At 39.8% G+C, this 14065-nt stretch overlaps 1 pseudogene; it reads right to left on the bottom strand.

The window, feature by feature from the left end:
• Nucleotides 1-10829: 10829 nt before the first annotated feature.
• On the bottom strand, nucleotides 10830-13394 carry LOC147420782 (uncharacterized; annotated as a pseudogene).
• Between the last annotated feature and the right edge of the window lie 671 nt (nucleotides 13395-14065).

Genomic DNA, 14065 nt, shown 5'->3' with positions numbered 1-14065 from the left:
TAGCTTGAGCCGTGCGCAAGTCATATGGGGGCTATGGATTGAAAATGCAAGTGGCTCATTTCATGCCCTAAGGAACGTAATTGATAGCATAGAAACCCCAAATTTAGGACAGTGAATATGGGGGCTATGGATCACAGATGCAAGTGACTCATTTCGTGCCCTAAGGAATGTGATCGATAGCATCCCATAGTTGTGAGCTATGAGATGCTCCAAAAAAAGTGTGGCACTCTTCGACGAAGGATGGAGAAAATGCACGTCAATTTTAAAAAATGTTGTGCAACAAAACAGAAAGGTTATTGTGAGACACACCTCAGGGGCATGTAGCTCGAGAGATTTCTCTAGCAAGGCTCGATCTTGGAATTTATGGCCAGCGAACTCACCTCAACTCATGTAACCATGGACATGTGTTCAAATTTTGACACTTGTTTTGTAATTTTATTAGTACGTGCCTACGATCTTTGGAAAGTGACAAATTAGTGGCAATCTATGCCAGACTTTGCAAGGGTTGTCAGACATCAATTGACACGAGGACGAGGCATGTACATGTGTGTGGGAGGGGGAAGGGGGGCATCGACTAGTAGCCTGCCCGCATTTGTATCCATGAGGGGTCACGAGGGCTTGCAGAGTTTCAAGTGAAGAAGGGATGCAGCGGCCAGCCTCCTGCGTGCAACGACCATGATGAACATGTTTATTTTTTTTAGTGGAAGCTTTGATCAATGGACAACAAGTGCTTGATGGTGACATGGTCAGGATGCATTCTCTTTCTCAATCCCATGAGAGTTCAATTCCCACTCGTTGGGAGTGCAACGCATCTTTTCTTGTGTGGTAAATTGCATGTGAGACGATGCCACCAGGAAGAATCTGGAAAGATTCGAGCTGATAAGATGAAAAAGCTATTAAAGGATCTCATCAGTCCTTGAGAAAAGAGGGTGTACTTTTATTGGGGTTTTTACACTATACAATTTCTCATCATACACCTAAACTATGATTTAAAACAATCTTATGAGTCATGAGCTTTTGTGAAAGGTGCATCGCATACCTAGGTAGGTGTTGTTGGGGCAACGGACGACCATGGTGATGAGGGGGCTTGTGGTCCCTTTTCCTCCACTTGCAAATGATCCAAAGTGGAAAATCATGAGTCCATGTTACTTACATAAAAAATGTCTAAAATCTCTTGCAAAATTCTTCTTGTTTTTCGTTATGATTTTGTTGCTCTTGTAGTTTGCGGTTTTTGACGTTAAGCTAAAACTCAAGTACCAAGTGGAATCCTCAAACTGTGGGTGGAACTTGAAGCCTCAATCTCTATTTTGAGCCTTGTCGAAAGAGTGTACAAGAGAAGTGCTACGAAAGTTTTTAGATCAAAACATTCATCTTAATCCTTGTCATTTCTTTAAAAACTTTTGTGAGAGAGGAACCACGTACCTAACTAGGTGTTATTGGGGCAGTTAACCTTGGAGCAGATGGGGAGTCAATGGGCCCTTGCCCTCCAATGCTAATAGCTAGTATAGGTTTCTCCCAGAAAGCTCCTATTGTTGAGCACTATATGGAAAAACCTGATAAGAAGTACCCTCTTTCCTGCAAGTGTCCGCTATCTCTTGTCAATTTGTACATGAAACTTGCTTTTGGGTTTTGGGTTGTTTGCTCTTGTAATGAGTGTTCTAGATAGCTCCAATTTCAACATTTCAACTTGAATACAACTCAAGTTTTAGCATTTGTGCTTGTAGAATAATTATTCCTTGGGATCTACAAATAAAGAAAAAGGCCATATTCTTTCGTTGTCAAACATAAAATAGCAATGAGTTCTCTATCACAAACTAACGTATTCCAAAATTGAGTTTTTTAGGACAACTACACCAAGCTTTGAAAGAAGTGGCATTGAACATGGCAACCCCCCACACTTAACCATCTATGGCCCTCCAAGTTTCTTCAAATTCTACTTCTACATCTAAAACAAGGCAAATCTACTTTCACTTTACAAGTCAAACATAAACCTTTTCCATTTCTTTGGATACTCTTGATCCCCATCTAAACATCAATATTTCTTTTCCATTTCTTTGGATACTCTTGATCCCCATCTAAACATCAATATTTTCCAAGTTCTCCACATAATCTTAATTCCTAACACAATGCAACTTTTGTGAATTAGTAGAATTGGACATCCAACTAGTGACAACGATGCAACGTAGCAAAGTTGACACCAAAGATTGTCAATAATGTAACCTAGTACTTGAAAACTCTAAGTTGACACCAAAGATTGACAATAATGTAACCTAGTACTTGAAAACTCTATTCTAGAACCTGAAAGCAATGGTCGACAACACCACAACATAGCAGAATGAAACCACCACTCAAGAACTTAGTTCACAAACACTCGTCCCAAAATTATGCATTTTCCCCAAAATTCTGAAATATATGTTACTTGGGCAATAATCTCCTCAAGCTCATTTTGTGCTTTCTGAAGTGCACCACATTCAACATACATATCGACCAAGGCATTCCCAAGCACGACAAGTTCTATAAACAACCCTTGCTGAAGTGTCCCACATTTTTCATACATATTGACCAAGGCAATGCCAAGCACGCCATCTCTTTTTGAGAGCAATTTTCATAGAGTGATGCCTGCAAGATGCACACGTAGGTGACGGCGCTTGGATAAAGGCCTTCGCTTTGCACATGCTGAAAATAGTCATGAGCTTGCTGGCCCGACCGTTGTTGGGCATATCCTGCAATCAGTACGTTCCAAAAGACGTCATCCTGCATAAGAGCACCACATCCGGCATACATATCGACCAAGGCATTGCCAGGCATGGCAGTTTTTTGCAACAACCCCTTACTAACAGTATCAGAGCAACCTTTTAAGCCCAAACTAGCGTCTTGTGTTCTTTCAAGATGCATGCTTATGTGGTTGCATTTGGAGGGAGGCCTTTGCTTTGCACCTGCTGAAAATAGTCAAGAGCTTGCTGGCTCGGCGGTTGTTGGGAATATCCCTCAATCACTGCATTCCAAGACACGACATTTTGGATAGGAAGCTTCTCAAGTAGTTTTCTTGCTCTCTCAAGCACACGGCAATTGGCATACATATTGCCCAAGATAATGCCAGGCATTGTATCTTGAACTTTTGGAACAACCCTTGACTATAGCTCTCTCATCATTAATTATCTCATCCGGGGGAGGCTTTCAAGGTGCTTGTAGGTCTTTGCTTCGAATCTTGTGAAAAGAACCCAAAGCTTCCTTGCCACAACCATGTTGAGTATACCCTGCAATCAAAGAACTACAAGAGACATCCCAGAATGGATGCCCATCAAGAACTTACGTGCTTTGGTGAGGTCACCACCTTCGACATAAATTCGAGCATACATACTCTCATCCATGTCAACGTCTTGTGGAAGGGTATAAGCCTTCAAGGTGCAAGATGCATCTGGAGACTTTCCTTCGCATCCGGTTGCGTAGACCTTCAAGATGGATGCACAGGTGATTGCATCTAGAGAGAGGACTGAAAACACAATAGAGCTTTCTGGCCCATAAGGATGTAGGAGGAGTTGCTTGTCCATCAGTTGCTAGTACTGCATCGTTATTGCTTCCACTAGAGAGAGGTTCTTGGATTAAGGGAGGCGTTGTTTAGCACGCTCTGAGTACGAAAAGCGTGTGACATAGTGTGAGCTATATTAAACGATTAAATGAATCCTGCCGTTCCAAAAGCTCTACCAAGTGGCTTACGAAGAGGCCACATTTTTTAAATTGGCTTATACGCTAACGAAGTAAAAACAAGCCTTTGCTTTTGGTGGTTAACTCTCCCACTTACCATTCAATTTTTACAGTAAAATTGACGATCCGAGCAGTATCTGGCCAACTAATGGAAACCGTAGCTAGACTATGCCGCACCGTAATGTCCCAACATAATTATGACTTTCTCGTACTCCTTCGACGTATTTACGGTACCGCTTTTTATAAAAATATTTCCTGTAAAAATCTTATTTGGTCCCGTTTTTTCTTTGGGTAATCATTTTTAAATCTGACGAAGACTAAAATTAATTCTTTTACCTTTAGGTCATCATAAAAAGCACATTGCTTTTCAAAAATGCCAAAAAGCAAGAAAAGCTAAATTAGCATAAAAAAACAAAATTTTCTAAAATTGAACCACCAGTTCCCCTCGTCCATTGGAAAAGAAAGAGGATTTGTTTTTCACTAAAAAGCACTAAAAATCATGAAAAGCTACAAATAGCGTGAAAAGCACTCAAAAAGCAGATTTTTACAAAACTGAACCATAGCTTTCCTGGAATACGTAGATTAAGGATCCGACCTTGATTTTTGCAAAAAAGCACCTAAAAGCATGAAAAAACTAAAAATTGTGGATTTTTCTAAAACTGCACCAAACGTCCGTCTAACCTACTCGAATATGGAAATGACCTTGCTTTTTACTTTAGAATCTTCCAACACTGTCAATCAAGCATCTTAAGTCATAATTTGGCAAAATAGATATTGAAAGTTTATTTTTTTAAAATTTTTAGAAGAGACCCAAAAATTGGGGATCTTACATCCTCCCACACTTGAAATTTTTTGAGGTGTCCTCACCTCAACAGGAAGTCTGGATAATTTAGTCTCATTACATCATCATGTTCCCAAGTGGCATCTTCTTGAGGATACGTTGACCATTTAACAAGGTGTTCAATAATGGTTCGATTACATAGAGGATTGGTTCTACTCTGAAGTATTGCTTTGGGATATACTTCAAAAGTTCCGTCAGCAGATGTAGACAATGGAGAATAATCAAGAATATGTTGTGGATCAGGTACATACTTCTTAAGTAAGCTGACGTGAAAAACATCATGTACCTTTATGTGTGGTGGTAACAAGAGTTTGTAAGCTTGATCATTAATTTGCTCTGTGATTACAAAAGATCCACAATATCTGACACCTACCTTCTTACACTTACCCATTGATAAAGAACTACGTTTGGGTTTCACCCTCAAAAATACCATATCGCCTTCTTCAAAAATTTTGGGAGATTGTTTTGGATCAGCATAATTGTTTTGTCTATCTTGAGCAGTCTTAATATCCTTTCATATAAGATCGGTTTGTAGTTGCATTTCATCCAACATTTCTTTGGATGCTTGAACTTGTATAAGAGGGTCTGTCCATTTGAGTGGAGTAAAACACTCTTGCCCATACAATGCTTGAAAAGGAGACATTCCAATTGAGCGTTGGAATGAGGAACTATACACAAATTCAATCAAATACAAATATCTGGTTCATTTACTCTGTTCATGCATACAATAAGCTCTTAACATGTCTTCAATGATTTGATTTGTTCTTTCTGTCTGCCCATCAGTTTGAGGATGATAAGCAGTACTAAAGGCTAATTGGGCTCCTTTAGAATAAGGCTTTTCAAAAATTAGAGGTGAACTTCGCATCACGATCAGAAATTATTCATCGAGGTAAACCGTGATACATAAAAACACCTTTCATGAAGACTTGAGCTACATCCTTAGCCGTGAACGTTGTCTTGACAGGAAACAAATGGGCCATTTTTTTAAGTATATCAACAACCACAAAAATAGAGTCATATCCTAGAGATGTAGGAAGTCCTCGAATAAAATTCATGGATATGCATTCCCACTTCATTTGTGGAGAATCAATATGTTGAAGCTTACCGGGGTATCGAATTTGTTCAGCTTTAATACGTTGGCATGTTAAACATCTTGTAACATAGTTCAATACATCACGCTTTAGTCCTGGCCAAAAGAAACTATTTTTAACTGTAGAGTAAGTCTTAATGTACCCTGGATGTCCTGCTATAGGTATATCATGAGGTTCTTGTAATATTTGAAGTTTGATTCCACCTTGAGTTGGAATACAAAGACGGTTACCAAAGTAAAGGTCATCACCTTCAACGTGAAAACCTTTGATCTGCCTTTCGTGCTTCTCTATGCGATTATTTAGATTCATCAAGTACTGGATTCTTAATTAATATGGGTCATTAGTCATACCTTCTCGAATAAGGTTGATTGAAAAAGTAGTAGAGGTTGTGACAGCCGCTACAATACTCTTCCTGCTTAAGGCATCGGCCACAATATTTTTCTTCCCACGTTTATATTTGATTTCAAAAACATATTTGCATAACAAATCCATCCATCTTCACTGTCGCATATTAAGGTCAGGTTGGGTGTAGATCCACTTCAAGATTTTAAGGTCGGTATGTAGTTCAAACCTCCTTCCAAGACGATAATGTCTCCATTCTTTAAGAGCATGCACACCGGGCAGTAATTTTAAGTCATGTGTAGGATAATTCAACTCATGTATATGTAACTTACAAGATTTATAAGCTACTAGTTTTCCTTCTTGAGACAGAATGCCACCAATTGCTTGTCCACTTGCATCAGTGAGTGCAGTGAATGTCTTTGAGAAGTTTGGAAGTTGTAGTATTGGAGCATTCACCAAAGCTTCTTTGAGTTTCTCAAAACTAGCTTGAGCACGTTCATTCCAAGTAAACACTTTAGCCTTCTTAAGCGTATTAGTCAATGGAGATGCAATCTTAGCATAACCTTCAATAAATGTATGATACCATCGTGTTAAACCAAGAAATCCACGTACTTCTCATACTGATTTCGGTGTAGGCCAAGCTATAATGTTGGGATTCAGGCCAACTGGCCGGACATCCCACTTACTACTAACCCATCTACTAACTTAACCATTATACACTTATTCTTTAATACAACAGAATAAGGAGCTGCAACAACAAGATAATGTTGCTGTGCGCTCCACCCAAAGCAGGTCTCTCTCTCTCTCTGCTCTTGCACTTGCACTTGGACACGCTTCCTACGTCACCTTCAACTGGTATCAGAGCAAGGTTTGTCCTTGCCGTTTTCGCATCTGCACGTGCGCACTTTCAAAAGTGTAAACAGGTTTCCGATTTTGGCATCGGCAAATTCAGCGTTCCGAGAGCGTTTCCGCAAGTGTCCTGCGGCTTTATCCCCCTTTCAAAACTATTCGTGCAGTTGAAAGCTTCATTCGAGCTACGCTTCAGGAATTGTATTTTTCAACTCCACTTTTGCTACTGCTATAGGTACAGGTGCAGGACACATGTGCAGGTTGTTTAGAGACTATTTTGGGATGGTATATAGCCATTTTATGGCTATTATGTGTTATTGAGATGGTGTTTATGGGCTGATTAGGATCACTTTTCGGCATCGACGTTGTCTCGGGTTTTTTTTTCAGGCATCCATCTCCTCACAGGTTCTTGCATACATACATGACATGCAAGTTTCTTACATGTTGCAATGTTTAGCATCAACATAGATTTCAGTGGGAGTACTTGATGCACATATGCATTGTTTTGGCACTTTTGATAGTGCTTGAGCTCTTTTGAGAGCGGTTTTACTCCCTGTAGGGATTTGTTTACTACTTGCACATTTCGTTTGGCGCCTATTTGAGTGCGTATACTGCAGTTTGCAGTATTGTTGACAGTGGATGTATGTTGAGCTGCAAAAATTGCCATATGTACCTTTTGTGGAGCCGATTTGGCTTGTTTTTGGCAATCCCGACTGTTTCTGAGACTCGGTTTGAAGGCCCTTTCTGAGACTGGGCTGGTTTCTTGTTTGCATAACCTTTTGTGAGGTTTGATAGCGTGAGGTTTCTTGACCTGGGGGATTCTCGAATGTTGAGATCCTTTCGATGATACACGTTGCTGGAGTACCCCTTTCTCATGGCCTTGCCATAGGACATGTATAGAGAGGACTAGGTGCATTTGACACCATGTTGGCAGTCTTGGGTCAGCTTTTTGACTTTTTATGCACAGTTAGTGGTTGATGCACATTACTTTTGATGTGTTACTGATCTCTTGTGATAGTTTTGGATTGAGATTCTGTCAGTTTTTCTAGGGAAATACTGCCAAATTTTCCAAGAATTTCCAGTGTTTATCTTTAGCTTGTATCCATGTCATCTAGTGGTGAAAAGGATATTTACAATATCCGAAAATTTGATGGGACGAATTTTGCTATCTGGAAAGAGCAAATTCAAGATGTTCTTATAAAAAAAGGCCAGTTGGACCTATCATGGAGCACCCAGAGGGCGAGTAAACAGATGTTGAGTGGAAGAAACTTGATGCTAAGGCCAAATCTACCCTCCGTTTGCATTTGGTCGAATTTGTGTACTTTACAATGGTTAGAGAAAGGACTGCTAGAGATGGAGTATCGCGAGTAGGCGAGCGAAATAATTCGAGCGATATAAAAAGTCGAGCGAGTTCAAAAGAAAAGAGAACCTCTTACAAATGGATTCTTTGATTCAAAATTCTAAACACGACACATTGATACAAAATTGATAAATTAAACGAAATGAAAGATAAGATCATCAACCTTTTAACCTTGAGAGAACAATATTTCAGACAACCAAAAAAGATGAGACCATCAATCAATTAACCTTGACCCATACAAGAATTTTAAGACAACCAAAACAATCTCTATATCGACAAAGTACATTGCAAAATATTCTAACTAAAGCTCCTATGAAGAAAAGCAAATCCTATGACGAGTCACACTCATCATCAATATATATATTGCGCATGTGAGGTTGCTCGAGAAGCTGCAAATCAAAGCGATTATCCGACGCCATTCGTGTCGCCTCCGCTTCGACGTACACGGGCAATATACTTCACAAAAGAAACAAAAATGATTATATACTAGCAAATGAGTGCAATGATATCGTTCACAACCATTTATGCAAACATTAAACTCAAGACATAGTTAGAGATGATTAAACACACAATGGCATCAGAAAACCATAACACAAATAGAGTATCCAAAAAGTGTATAAAAAGTCCAGCTATGGGATGGGAGCCTCACTAGTCATCAAAAGGATTTCCGCCCATAGGCCTATCACCCTCATCCTCCAAGTCAGCAGGAGCTGAAGCCTCCTCTCTACTCCTCTTTTTGCTATGGAACATAGAATGCAAAAAAGCTGTTATAATGCTATCATCAGAATCCAGTGAACCGCACACTCATCCCGAAGCCGCACATGCCGCCAATATAGGTGCAGTACCACATCCAAACTCCAAGCAGATGCCTCTACTCCTGCATAGCATCTCCACAAAAGCACTTAAAAAAGTAGCGCTCCTCTGTAATGATCCACGCCAAGGAACCACATCAATCGAAACGCATATCGAGGTGCCTGGAATATAATGTTGCATGATGGAATCTGTTGGCCTCATGCCAAGTGCTCGAAAACAAGACATGCTCTCTGCTGTGTAAATAGGTGGTGTGGGTCCCCGTCGATGCACCGTGTACAACATCGAAGTCTCGAACTACACACACACACACACAAAAATGATATCATGTATAAAAGATTCAACACTACAAATAATTTTTTTTTCTCCTTCACCCAATAGAAAATAGTGGTCACCTCAACTCTGTCTCCTCCTGTCTCCATAAAGCCGTAAGGAGTGTGATGAAGCACCACAATCCGCCGATAAATCTGCATGTCGGAGGCAATAGTGAACCTCTCTACCCATCGAAGTGAATCACCTAAAATACAAATCACCTCATGAGTAATAATTAACCTTTAGATGTGAACCTGAAACACGTACTTTAAAGTGGTGAAAGACTACAAACCTACAAAAGAGGCCATGATTAACAACCATCCCGAGTCCGATAAAGTGTTCCATGCGAGATGAATTCCCGCACGAACATGATCCTCTGTGATCCTATCCCACATAGGACTGACATCGTAGCCACTAATCAAACCTCCATAAGGAAGGTCTAGAAAAATAAAATCTGCAGCCCAAGCAACTGACTTGCCACTCTGCCTATAAACAAGATCACGTGGGCGGGCTTTGAGCATATGCTCATGAATCATAGCCCAAGATGGAGATCGAACTCCCAATGAAAAATCTCCAGATATGGCAATGTAATCCCCAGGGACAGCAATACATCGATCGAAATCATGACTAGTTTGACCATGCATCGAGATATCATTTGCATAATCAAATGAAAGGACACGACGTAATCGCGAAGACCCACTAATATCTGAGAAAATAACAATCCAAAATTAAAAGAAGAAATTTAGTAATTGATTACAAAGTATAATGTGGATACAAAGTACAAATAGCACTACCATGTGAGGATGGCATAATCTCCTCCATCATACCATCTTGAGTAGTATCTACTACAGCTTCCTTTCCTTTTCAAGAAACACCTTTTTAATAGAATTACGTTCAGATTTTTGAGAGATACTCATAGTGGCATGTTTGCATATGTGTGCATGTGTGTGTGTGTGTGTGTGTGTGTGTGTGTGTGAGAGAGAGAGAGAGAGAGAGAGAGAGAGAGAGAGAGAGAGAGAGAGAGAGAGAGAGAGAGAGAGAGAGAGAGAGAGAGAGAGAGAGAGCACATATGTGGTGTGTGTGTGTGTGTGTGTGTGTGAGAGAGAGAGAGAGAGAGAGAGAGAGAGAGAGAGAGAGAGAGAGAGAGAGAGAGAGAGCACATATGTGTGTGTGTGTGTTTGTGAGAGAGAGAGAGAGAGAGAGCACATATGTGGTGTGTGTGTGTGGAATATATGTGTATGTGAGAGTCTGAGAGAGAAAGAGATATATATAATATATATCTCTTTCTCTCTCAGACTCTCACATACACATATATTCCACACACACACACCACATATGTGCTCTCTCTCTCTCTCTCTCTCTCTCTCTCTCTCTCTCTCTCTCTCTCTCTCTCTCTATATATATATATATATATATATATATATATAGAGAGAGAGAGAGAGAGAGAGAGAGAGATAATCTAAAATTAGTCTAAAGTGGTTTCACTTTTAAGAGAATTGTGCTTTTAATACATTCTTTTCTAAGAAATGCCTTTAAAATCTAAAACATTGACTGGACAGGCAAAAAATTTCAAGATCATACATTTCATGACAAAACTTAGAATAAGGTTTTGTGTTTCTACATGAAGATGAATCTCTAGGTCGTGTAGCTGGTCCAAGCGGAACTCCTGCACCTGCAGCTCCCAATACAGGTGGCACAGTACTAACTCCGATGGCATCAAAAGCTTCATCTCTACGCATGGCATCTCTGAGGTCTTTCTCACGAGCTAGCATATGGTCTTTCTCCATGTCTATCCACCATGGACAAGCTTCAATCTCCCATGATATAAGCTTATGAAATTTCTCTGAATACATGCATGAACCAGCTAAGTCCAACTGTGTCCACTTTCTAGCAAGTAGTGGAATCGAAGAAAGACTCTTTCGAGACACCAAAAAGGCCAAGAATCTTGAAAACCAACATAATGCAATTAAAAACATTGCATATATTTCAATAAAATTCATTACCTTGCAACACGATAAAAAAAGTACCTGTATGCCAATCTTTGTGCAGCCATACGCAAAGTGTCTATTTTTTTTAGGGCTTGTTTGTCAGCATCTTTTGTTCTCATTTCCAAGGACACCTCCAAAGGAAATAGATGTGACCTAGCTTCGAGTTTTATCTCCTCAAAGTAGAACAGTAGGGTACAGCCAGGTGATAATACTACATCTCCACATGTACCCAACATATCTGTCACCAACTGTGATGCTCTATCATAGACCCTAGCCAAGAAGCCCTCTCTACGAAGACAGCTTCACCCAAAAAAAAACATATTGAAGAACCATTCATTACTCAATTCGAAGACTAAGGAGTTTGTAATAAGAGAAGACTTACGTTCTATAGACATGGTCTCCTTTCTTGATGCCATACGTAGCTCGAGTGAGATTGTCTGCCTCTAGAAGAGATAGCCACAACAACTTGTTTTGTATTGGAGCATCCACAACTGCAATTAAGTTGATCTTCTCCAATGTTTCCCAACTTCCAGGGCCCCATTTCAATGATAACACTTTGGCAAGCCAATCCGTCCCCAATTGTGGGTCCACAATGTTAAGAAGAAATTAAATCAAACAACAGTGACCATAAAAATATGCCATTTAAATCATATCATGCACAACATCAAAATTGCAAACATACAAGAATACCTTTCCAATCTTATCACTATACTTTGTAGTAAGATCGTGATATTTTTTCTCCTGCTCTTTCTTTAAATCCTCCTCAGACAAACTCTCGCGAGAGAGTTGATCCACCCTTGCATTATATTCCTTGGTCATTTGCACCTATCGTACAACACAAAGTGAATACAGTCATTGTTGAATTAAATGACTAACTAACACAGAAGAAAGAGAAAGCATTTTACTTACATCGTACACAAGCCGTGCAAGATATTTGCGTGTGAGTGGATACCATGGTTCCTCCCCCTTAGAATAGTATTTTCTGACATCTGCAATCAATTTTTGATCTTTCTCCGGAAGAGCTTTTAAGTAAACATTAGGATCGGCACCACAAATATGAGTCAAATTCACAATCTCATCTCAAAGATGTGTAGTAACAAGAGAGTGGGAATTCATGCTAATAACACCAAAAAAAAAAAAAGATTAGAATAACTTATAATGCATTTAAAGCTTAGAGATTAGATTTTCAAGTAATCTCCAAATTATCAAAGAGCTCTCACAAGTTCATTCTCTGAAGACTGCTGAGCAAGGCAATCTCAGGCACTTTGGTTGGATCTATAATCGTACAAAGAACTCTGGAGTGCTTATCCTTTGAAGTAGAGAATTTTCCTTTAATGACTTGAGTCCAAGCCACTGCTCTATGGTTCCCCTCCCAAACAAAGAACATGTGGCCCACAAGATCTGATAGCTTTGGGTTGCTTTGTAACTCCATCTCAAACTCATCATTGACCTCTATCCAAAGTGGATCCCACTCATTTGTCACCTCATCTACATAATATTAAATGTTGGTTAACATAATAAAAATACAAGCAAAAATAGCTTGCAAAGTAAAACAAAAAATTTAATTTCACCTGTGATAATTTTTTTCTCTTTTTGACATGTCCACAAGGAAACAATGAAGGACCCCTTTTCTTGCATGTAGCCTTCTTTTGCAAACAATCACTTTAATCCACTTAAATCGTCTCTCAAGCCTCGGACTCTGGCATATGGATAGAGACGACAAAGTGGAATAGGTGGACACTCAAAGCAGGTGAAGAGTCTAGTGGAAGCCAAAATATCGGCACCTTTATGTGTAAATGCATTGGATTCATCTTTCGGTTCACTGGCTGCAGAAACCTCATCTCTTATCTCCCAAGGCACAATTTGCAAATTACTTTCTTTAGCTGCCAAAACGGGATCCACCTCATGTAAAGAACCTGGTCTTGTCTCAGGAGATAAAACATCATCCTCAAGCAACTCATGGCCCTCCCCCAACTCCGTGCTTGACACAGAACTGATTTGGTCTATAGAATCATATGTTCCAATAGGCGTGGTATCAAGGACTCTCCTACGAGAACGCCCTCTAGACCTTGGACTGCCAAAATATCAAAAGCAAACAAAGAAAGTTAAAGAAAAACCACTATCAAACACCTTTATTGACTTAATGATATCAAATATTGGCCAAGGTCTCTTTTGCACGCATGACAAAATTTCAAATAAAACTTGAAAGTCGTTAAGACCCCTCACATGAGAATTTTCAACCATAAACGCTAACTCAAGGGATCTTTTCAAACTGCGTAGTCCGAGCAAAGTGTCTTTTCAAACTGCGTAGTCTGAGCTATTAAATTTAAAAACTTATAAATCGAGCAAGGGGCTACTTAAATTAAATAAAACATTGCAATAAAACATTTAAATTCACGGTAGCATCCGAAGCAATGGCCGATCTCAAGAAAACAAGACATCTTGAAAGTGGCCGACAACTTGGCGGACTCAAAACTGTCTCGGTATACGCAAATGTCACAAGCTCAAAACTGAATTTCAACAAGGACGAAGGGATCTGCGCCAGCGCAGATCCCTTGAGCAAATTTAATGAGTGCACCCATGGGGAAGTTTATTGAGACTGTTTTGATCAAAGCCCAAGCTTGTGAGAATTGTCTCCTTGAAGTAATAAAAGAACATGCAGAAGTTGAATGGCCGAAGGGATCTGCGTCGGCGCAGATCCCTTGAGCTAGCACAGAAGCTGAAATTTCTCACAAGCTGAAGGATCCCTTGAGCAACGTGCCGAAAT

This window comes from Adiantum capillus-veneris, chromosome 28 (assembly GCF_014529385.1).
Source record: "Adiantum capillus-veneris isolate H3 chromosome 28, ASM1452938v2, whole genome shotgun sequence".
Taxonomy (NCBI): Eukaryota; Viridiplantae; Streptophyta; class Polypodiopsida; order Polypodiales; family Pteridaceae; genus Adiantum; species Adiantum capillus-veneris.
Note: the sequence above shows the minus strand (reverse complement) of the source record. Positions and strands in the feature narration are given on the sequence as shown.